Here is a 9974-nt window from a genome sequence, read left to right as displayed (position 1 = left end):
CCTGAGCCCCATCTCGATACCATAATTTTCCAAACTTAACCTCGCAGGCTTCTTATGTTAAGTGTGATTTGTCTCGGATGGCCACGGTGCTTCTCAGTTTTCAATGAACTGTTGTGATACACTCTGTTGCTTTTGTGCCTTGCTGCAGAAACGAGAAGTATATCAATAGCTTTCAGATCTGACAACAGTGAGTGTGCTGCATAAATGGACATCTACATCTGCTTTCAGATATATCCTGAATGATGCACTGCCTTTACACTTCAAGTACACTTTAAGTAATATATTAATTTCATTTGCATGCATATGTTTTTAACATATTACATTTCCAAAAATACAGTCCAAAGACACCTGAGTTTGAAAAGTATGGTACCTGGTGGTGCTAATTTAACAAGAATGCTGCTGTTCTCTGTGAAGACATGCAGTCATGCGCCACTCATCAAGTACTGCTCTGACTGAAAACCACCACAATCTAATGCCTAATCTCTATAAGGTGGGCTACATAAGCAGGCAAGAAGCAAATCTACTTCTGTCCATATCCTAATTCACAGGAAATAGGAAAAATAATACATATATTTTGTCTTTAAAACATTTTGTGAAAAGATGCAAAGCTCAGCTGTGGACTGGAGGTCCTGAGAGATACTAAAATAACTAACAGAGTTTCAGACCTCAATATACCTCATTGGAAAGGTATGTCTCATTAGTTGAGAATTAGTGTATTGTCTCTATCAAAATTGTTTTAATTTAGATAATGGCTTTTGTTTGCATCAGGATGGTTTCACTTAATGTGTATAAGTAAACAGACCTGAGCTGGAGGGAGATACTTCCTGAAAGATCAGATTTCATTCACTGCCCTGGGTTAAATTGTGCGAAGTTTAGGGAATGGCACTATCTTCTTCTAAAAGACTGGCCTTTGATCTGTACGTTAAATATTCAATTGTAAAAACAATGGATGTTACAGTTTAGGCAGTGAAAAGAAGATGAAGAGTGATTCCAGCTCTCCAAACAGTGGCTATTCCTAAAGGCAGCAGACAGAAATGGAGAGGGTAGACATGACGTGCATCCCTGCCACCAATCTGTCAGTGTCTCTCCACATGCTATGTTCCTACCCGTGCTCTTAGTGTGCCCTTGACATGCACTGATGAACTGCTGTTGCCACCACCCTGTCCATACTCCTCCTTCATCCTCTGGGATTGAGTAGTTGTGCTTGGAAGTATAGGTGGCATCTCAATCCAGCTAGACAGGAAACAGATGCTTAGCTCCTGCACCTCATGTATTAAAAGGAGGTGAGAGCTTTGGTCACAGGGGCATTTGCCACCAAAGAACTGTGGAATAAAGATGAAGTAGCTTGTAGGAAGCAGGGACAGCAAGGCTGCTGAAACACAAACTGTCTGGCCAAGGGCATTATCTCCAGAAGACCTTTCCTCACCAAAAAGCTATCACGAGCCCAGACCTGCATGAAAGAAAATGCCACAGTGCATGCTGCCTGCACAAGCAAAATTCAGGAGCCCAACTCTGTCAGGGCCTGGAGGTGAAGGAAAGGTGAAGACACAGAGCTCTGTTCCTGGCTGTTCTTTCCTTATACTGATACTATGCAGAAACAACCAAGAGTTGCAGAACATTCGCCAGCCCAGCTTGTATGGCTCCAGGATTGCTCTCTCTGTTTCCTCATTCCCCTACCCCAGTGGAGGGTGTGGTCCTCATCTATTCCTTTTTGCAGGTTTCTCCTTCTAAAGGGATGTCGTGGGTTGACAGCCTTTATCCCAATATCGTGTGTTGTGTCTGGCAGCTGTGCCTTTTCTCTCTTCCCCCCCCCCGGCCGTCTTGCTGCGGCGGGGCGGGGAAGAGAGGAGGGAGGGTTTGACCAGGCCTCTTTGGCTTTTTGCTTTTGCTGCTTGGCTTGGCTAGCCGCTTTGCTTGCTTGCTTTCTGCTTTTTTGTGCTGTTTTTTTCTTTTCTCTTGTTCCCTCTTTCTTACCCTCCCCTGAAGATACTGGACCGGCTCCGGACCTGACCTGAGAGCTCCAGGACACCCGAAGCTTGCAAAGAAGAGTGGCGCCCTCTCAACACAGTCTGTTTTTTTGTTTTCTTTTCTTTTCTTGTGTTGGGGAGTGTTCTTTTGTTACTTGTAAATAAATAGGTTTTGTTTTCCACTTTGCTCCTCCGAGAAATTCCTTCCCGAACCCGGTATTGGGGGAGGGGTGGTTGGAGGTTTGTTTTGTTTTGGGGGGCTCCCTTTTGGAGATTTCCCCTAATTTGTCCTAAACCAGGCCAGTATATTTTTGGTGCGTTGGCCGGGAAAGGAGGCCAAAAAAAAAAAAAAAAAACAGTGGAAAAAAAAACCTATAACAATAATATTTTGGTGTTGGTTATTTTGTGGGCATATTGGTGATTAATAATGTCATTTGGAGTGGAAGTTTGCCGGTATTTCTGGTCTCTAGGGGTTTTTGAAGTTTTGCTACCCTTATGGTTCCTCGGGTAATTTCCTTACTCAAAAATAGCTCTGGTGTTGTCCCTAATAAGTAGCTTTTGTAAGCGGGGGGCACTAACCAGAATAGTCATTGTGCTGGTCTTATGTGGGATGATGTGTCGGTCAGGAATGTATGGACTGTTGTTATGGCTGTGTACTCAGTTTGTTTGGGGAGAAGAAGGGGAAGGGGTTTTTCAGCCTGTGTCTTCCTTCTTCTCCTCCAAACTGTTGACATCTCTATTAGAAAATACTGAATTTCCCCTGAGTTTGAAAGAAACCATCTTTCTGGCATTTAATTTATTAAGCCTTTTCTATACTGTCTGGAGTGTGTATAAAATGAAAGCTGAAATTTCTAGAGGGGTTAGAGACACTCCTGACTCAGGAGTAAAACAAAGCAGGAAAAATCTTGACTGGAGTGGGAAATGGGAGGATATGGGCCAGACTTTAAAGGGATTTTCTGATCCTATAGACTGGGACTTTCCATCTGATCAAATTCAGAATCCAGTCGAGGTGGCAAAGTATTTGAGGGAGAAGTGCCATGGTAATACTAAGGAAGAAAGGATTACTGCAGTGAGCTGGGCCTTGGCATTTGTTTACCGTACTCTGCTAGATACTGTGGCGCAGCAGATAGCAGAAAGGGAACAGGGAGATAAGTTAGTTACTACCCCAGTGACCCAGGCTGCAGCTAACCTCCCAGGCTCCAGGCTAGCAGCTGCATCAGACAGTAGGCCCCAAACCATGGCTGTTGCAGCTAATACAAGAGGTGGAAAGTGTAAAGGCAAGACCGATCGAAAGGTGGAGGATGATGATGATGATGATGCAGGAGAAGGACCCTCACCAAAATCAGAGGCCACATCAAGGGGCACAGAATCTGGAGCTAATATTGACTCCTTTTCTCTGAAGGACCTCAGAGGCCTAAGAAAGGATTACAGACGACAACCTGACGAATCTATAATTAGTTGGTTAGTCCGCCTTTGGGATGCTGCAGGGGAGGTTACGATTTTGGATGGTACCGAAGCGAGGCATTTGGGATCCCTGTCACATGATCCTGTCATCGATCAAGGTATGATGAGGGGGGCTAACCCTCACAGCCTCTGGGAACGGGTCCTAAGAAGCGTAGCAGAACGATACCTGTGTACGGATGATCTCTATATGCAGCAGACACGGTGGAAGACCATAGAGCAGGGGATCCAACGCCTGAGAGAGATGGCGGTGGCAGAGCTCATTTTCTCAGATGACACAACAACTAGAAATCCGGACCTGGTACCATGCACACCTGTAATGTGGAGGAAACTCGTGCGACTTGGGCCACCTGAATACGCTTCTGCCCTAGCAATAATGAAATGGGATGATACATTTGAGACTGTGCTCGATATGGCAAAGAAGCTTCGAGCGTATGCAGATGCTGTGCATGGCCCAACTCATGCCAGAATTGCAGCAGTGGAAACCCGACTGCAGAAACTAGAGGATAAAATTGAGGAGAATCATAAGAAACTCCGGGAAGAGATTAAGGAGGACCTTATTCAAATCTCAGCTGTACAAATTAGAGGCCCTGGTGTCCAACGCTGGCGCTCCTTTGATGGGGAGAGAAGGTACACCCCACGGACTGAGTTATGGGCTTTTCTGCGTGAGTCTGGAGAAGACATGAGGAGATGGGATGGAAAACCCACCGCTGCTTTGGCACAACGGGTGCGTGATTTGAAGAAAAGAGAAAGTATCACCAAAAGGATAGCAGCTCCGGTCGCTCGTAGCCGAGATGTTAAATATAATGATGACGATGACATGTCCGATCCCCTTGAAGGAACTTCTAAGGCATATGCCCAAGGAAAGAAGGACAATCTGGCTTAGAGGGGCCCTGCCTCCAGCCAGGAAGAGGCACGGGAGAACCGGGTTTTTTGGAAGGTGTGGATCAGATGGCCTGGCACATCAGAGCCACAAGACTATGAAGCATTGGTTGACACTGGATCACAGTGTACCTTAATGCCATCGGAACACGTGGGGACAGAACCTGTTTCCATTGCTGGCGTGACGGGGGGATCACAACAGTTGACTTCGTTGGAAGCTGAGGTGAGCTTGACTGGAAAGGAATGGCAGGAACACCCGATTGTGACTGGTCCAGAGGCTCCGTGTATTTTGGGCATAGACTTCCTCCGGAATGGCTATTACAAAGATCCTAAGGGATTCAGGTGGGCTTTTGGAATAGCTGCAGTGGAGATAGAGGGTATTAAACAATTGAATACCTTCTCTGGACTATCAGAGAACCCATCTGCAGTAGGACTCTTGAAGGTAGAGGAGCAGCGAGTGCCAATTGCCACCTCAACAGTGCACCGCAGGTAGTACCGGACGAATCGAGATGCCGTGATCCCCATCCACAAGATGATCCGAGAGCTGGAGAGCCAAGGGGTGGTCAGTAAAACCCACTCCCCTTTAACAGCCCTATCTGGCCTGTGCGAAAATCTGACGGAGAATGGAGACTGACTGTGGACTATCGTGCCTTGAATGAAGTGACTCCACCACTGAGTGCGGCTGTACCGGACATACTGGAACTGCAGTACGAGCTGGAGTCTAAGGCAGCAAAGTGGTACGCGACCATCGATATTGCTAACGCGTTTTTCTCCATCCCTCTGGCAGCAGAATGCAGGCCTCAGTTTGCTTTTACATGGAGGGGAGTGCAGTATACCTGGAACCGACTGCCCCAGGGGTGGAAACACAGTCCTACCATCTGTCATGGACTGATCCAGGCTGCACTAGAAGAGGGTGAGGCTCCAGAACATCTGCAATATATTGATGATATCATTGTTTGGGGGAGCACGGCAATAGAAGTGTTCGAGAAAGGAGAGAAGATAATTCATATTCTCTTGGAAGCTGGATTTGCCATTAAGAAGAGCAAAGTCAAGGGACCTGCCCGAGAAATTCAGTTCTTGGGGGTGAAGTGGCAAGATGGACGGCGTCAGATTCCTGTGGATGTTATTAACAAAATCACTGCCATGTCCCCACCAACTGATAAAAAGGAAACACAAGCTTTCTTAGGTGCTATAGGTTTCTGGAGGATGCACATCCCTGAGTATAGTCAGATTGTGAGACCCCTTTATCTGGTTACCCGCAAGAAGAACGACTTCCATTGGGGCCCTGAGCAGCAGCAAGCTTTTGTCCAAATCAAGCAGGAGATCGCTCATGCTGTAGCCCTTGGTCCAGTCAGGACGGGACCAGATGTGAAGAACGTGCTCTACTCTGCAGCCGGGAGCCATGGTCTGTCCTGGAGCCTTTGGCAGAAGGTGCCTGGCGAGACCCGAGGCCGACCATTGGGATTTTGGAGTCGGAGCTACAGGGGGTCTGAAGATAACTATACCCCAATAGAAAAAGAAATCTTGGCCGCCTATGAAGGAGTCCAAGCCGCCTCGGAGGTGATTGGTACAGAGGCACAACTCCTTCTGGCACCCCGACTACCGGTGCTGGGATGGATGTTCAGAGGAAAGGTTCCCTCTACCCACCATGCCACCAATGCTACTTGGAGTAAGTGGATTGCCCTCATTACGCAGCGCGCTCGAATTGGGAAGTTAAATCACCCTGGGATCCTGGAGATAATTACAAATTGGCCTGAAGGTGAAAGCTTTAGTGTCGCGGATGAGGAACAAGAGCCAGTGACCCGGGTTGAGGAAGCTCCGCCATACAATCAGTTGCCAGCAGAAGAAACACATTATGCTCTATTCACCGATGGTTCTTGTCGCATCATAGGGATGAAACGGAGGTGGAAAGCAGCTGTGTGGAGTCCCACTCGACGGGTTGCAGAGGCTACTGAAGGAGAAGGTGAATCCAGTCAATTTGCTGAAATCAAAGCTATTCAACTGGCCCTAGGTATTGCAGAGAGAGAGAGGTGGCCAAGGCTCTATTTGTATACCGATTCCTGGATGGTAGCCAATGCTCTCTGGGGATGGCTGAAGAGATGGAAAGAGGCGAACTGGCAGCGAAGAGGAAAACCAATTTGGGCTGCGGAAGAGTGGAAAGATATCGCTACTCGGGTAGAGAAGTTACCTGTGAAGGTTCGCCATGTAGATGCCCATGTCCCCAGAAGCAGAGCTAATGAAGAGCAGCAAAACAACCAGCAAGTCCATCAGGCTGCAAAGATAGGGGAGTTGAAGATAGATCTCGACTGGGAGCATAAGGGAGAGTTATTCTTAGCACGATGGGCCCATGATGCCTCAGGCCACCAGGGTAGAGATGCCACCTATAAGTGGGCACGAGACCGAGGGGTGGATCTAACCATGGACAGTATCTCTCAGGTTATTCGTGACTGTGAGACGTGCGCTGCCATTAAGCAGGCCAAGCGGGTGAAGCCCCTCTGGTATGGGGGGCGGTGGTCTAAGTACAAATACGGGGAGGCCTGGCAGATTGACTACATCACACTGCCCCAGACACGCCAGGGCAAGCGCTATGTACTGACCATGGTAGAAGCCACCACGGGATGGTTGGAAACCTACCCTGTGTCTCATGCCACAGCCCGTAACACTATCTTGGGCCTTGAAAAGCAGGTCCTTTGGAGGCACGGTACTCCCGAGAGAATTGAGTTGGATAATGGAACTCATTTTAAAAACAATCTTATTAATACTTGGGCTAGGGAACATGGCATCGAGTGGATATACCATATCCCCTATCATGCACCAGCTGCAGGGAAAGTGGAAAGGTATAATGGATTGTTAAAAACCACCTTAAAAGCATTGGGTGGGGGGTCTTTAAAAAACTGGGAGCAGCATTTGGCAAAGGCTACCTGGTTAGTTAACACTCGAGGTTCCACCAACCGAGCGGGTCCTGCTCAGTGTGAGCTCCTTAATATAGTAGATGGGGATAAAGCCCCAGTGGCCCACGTCAGAGGTTTGTTGGGAAAGACAGTATGGATCAACCCTGCCTCGAGTACAGACAAACCCATCCGTGGGATTGTCTTTGCTCAAGGACCAGGTTATACATGGTGGATAATGCAGAAAGATGGAACAACACGGTGTGTACCTCAGGGAGATCTGATTGTGGGATGAGACTCATATATGAATGTCATTGTTTGTTGAATGTGGGACAGAAGGAAACTGTAAGTGTCAAAGGTCTGAGCAAGTAAGAGGAGAGGAATGTGTAAGTGTCAAAGGTGTGAGTAAGTGAAATGGAAGTTTTTATTGTATATTCACGATATGGGATAAGGGGTGGAGTGTCGTGGGTTGACAGCCTTTATCCCAATATTGTGTGTTGTGTCTGGCAGCTGTGCCTTTTCTCTCTTCCCCCCCCCCCCGGCCGTCTTGCTGCGGCGGGGCGGGGAAGAGAGGAGGGAGGGTTTGACCAGGCCTCTTTGGCTTTTTGCTTTTGCTGCTTGGCTTGGCTAGCCGCTTTGCTTGCTTGCTTTCTGCTTTTTTGTGCTGTTTTTTTCTTTTCTCTTGTTCCCTCTTTCTTACCCTCCCCTGAAGATACTGGACCGGCTCCGGACCTGACCTGAGAGCTCCAGGACACCCGAAGCTTGCAAAGAAGAGTGGCGCCCTCTCAACACAGTCTGTTTTTTTGTTTTCTTTTCTTTTCTTGTGTTGGGGAGTGTTCTTTTGTTACTTGTAAATAAATAGGTTTTGTTTTCCACTTTGCTCCTCCGAGAAATTCCTTCCCGAACCCGGTATTGGGGGAGGGGTGGTTGGAGGTTTGTTTTGTTTTGGGGGGCTCCCTTTTGGAGATTTCCCCTAATTTGTCCTAAACCAGGACAAGGGAGTACAAAGCGGTGGATGAGTGCTTGAAGCCATCATTGCTATCTCATCTTCAAGGCATTGCCCCACCTCTGAGACGGTAAAAGCTTCTATTAATATGATTGTATGTGTTTTCTGTTGCAAAAATGAGCTTAAATGCAGTGATTCAAAATTCCTTGTCATTTGTATCCTTGGTGCTCATAGTTCTGTATTCTTGTCTTGTCTTCTCTTCCTCCAAGTTGGTGCTAGCCCCACTACACTTCAGGTTTTGGGGTAAATCTCTGGCTGTTCTTTTCTGGTTTGAAGTTTCTTAGGAAGTGGTGATCATGGGTTTGGCAGATACATGTTTTTAGCCTTGCAACAGCATGGAGAGTCTGAAAAAGTTCTTCAGGTGGTGATATCATATCTTGAGATACGGATTTTCACAGCAAAATCTTCAAAAATCTTCCTGGAACTTAAAGGTTCCTTCATCAGCATATCACATTTGATGAGGCAATGACAAATGACAATGCCCTATTTAAACTAATAGTAGCACTACTGCACACATCACAACCTACACATAGATCTTAAAGAGAAATCAGCTACAGAAAAGGAAAGAGAAAACCAGTTGAAGTAGATCAAGCTGCAGATCTTTTCAGAGATTTTCTTCTCTGTCAGCACTCTCCTTTCCTTATGGATATACATTATTTGAAAAATGGATGCTTCCAAGCTTGATTAAAGCTCTCTGGTGTGCTCCTAAGCTTTTTTTAAAGCCGAGAACATTGTCTAGAGTGGCACTTCTCAGAGAACAAGTTCTTTAGTACATCCCCTGGAGTCACATGGTCTACCTCTTGCCATGGTGCTGCTTTGAAGAAGGCAGATTGATTGCCTGTGAGTGGATTAAGGGATCCTTTGCCATGATGTGGAGTCAATACTGCAGGAGAGCAGAATGTGTCATGCCAGAGAACTGCATGCAGTTCCTCAGAGCTTGGGCAGATCTCTGGCTTGGCTTTGCTATGGTCTGGGGTCCCAGCTGATTGCTGATCAGGGGTCCCAGCAGCATCTTCTCAGAGACATGAGGAGTATTTCTGCCGAAAAGCAACCCCAGAACATTATGTATCCAAACAGATGACAGCTGGTCAGTGACCTCTGTTCTGATAGGTACTAAGGATATGGCACAGGGGTTTTGTCAAGCAGGACCAGGAAGTGCTTGTGAAAGGCTGCAGGTACCAGCAAAAAGTCGGTAATTTGCGCTGGAATTCTTGCTATATAAACCTTTTCAGCCAGTGTTAGCTTGCTTTGCAACGCTCAGAGATTTCAAATAGAATCAGTGAACTACTTGCTACAATCTTGCTGTGGCAACTTTGAACCAGTTTTAAGACACCAGTATTAATAAGGATTTAAAATTTCTGCACGTGAGATTCCTTTTGTGCCTGCATCGTGGGTGGCTGTCTCCCATGACAGCATCCTAAGGCTTCTGGGTTCACCCAGACACCAACTGCATGTTGTAGACCTACCCATTGTCCTACTGCAAGGACAGACTCCCCAGTTTGCAGCTGGGAATACTGCTCCCATTTTGAGGCATTTGAAAATGAGACATCACAGCACACAGACTGCAGAGCTTGAGTTCTATGAGCATATTTCCAATACTCATAGAACTTCTGACCTTCAGACATGCAGGTGAACTCAGAAAATCTGAAAAGGTCTAACCATGACTCCATGCAGTGGTCCTTTTCCGCTGGTGTCTCCCTGTAAAGCAGGGATGTTAAAATAGCTTTTACCACTAGGTGGCATTTAAGGATTTGGTTTGGTGGGTTTTGT

This window comes from Ammospiza nelsoni, chromosome Z, assembly GCF_027579445.1.
Source record: "Ammospiza nelsoni isolate bAmmNel1 chromosome Z, bAmmNel1.pri, whole genome shotgun sequence".
Classification (NCBI taxonomy): Eukaryota; Metazoa; Chordata; class Aves; order Passeriformes; family Passerellidae; genus Ammospiza; species Ammospiza nelsoni.
This window is presented reverse-complemented; position numbering follows the sequence as displayed.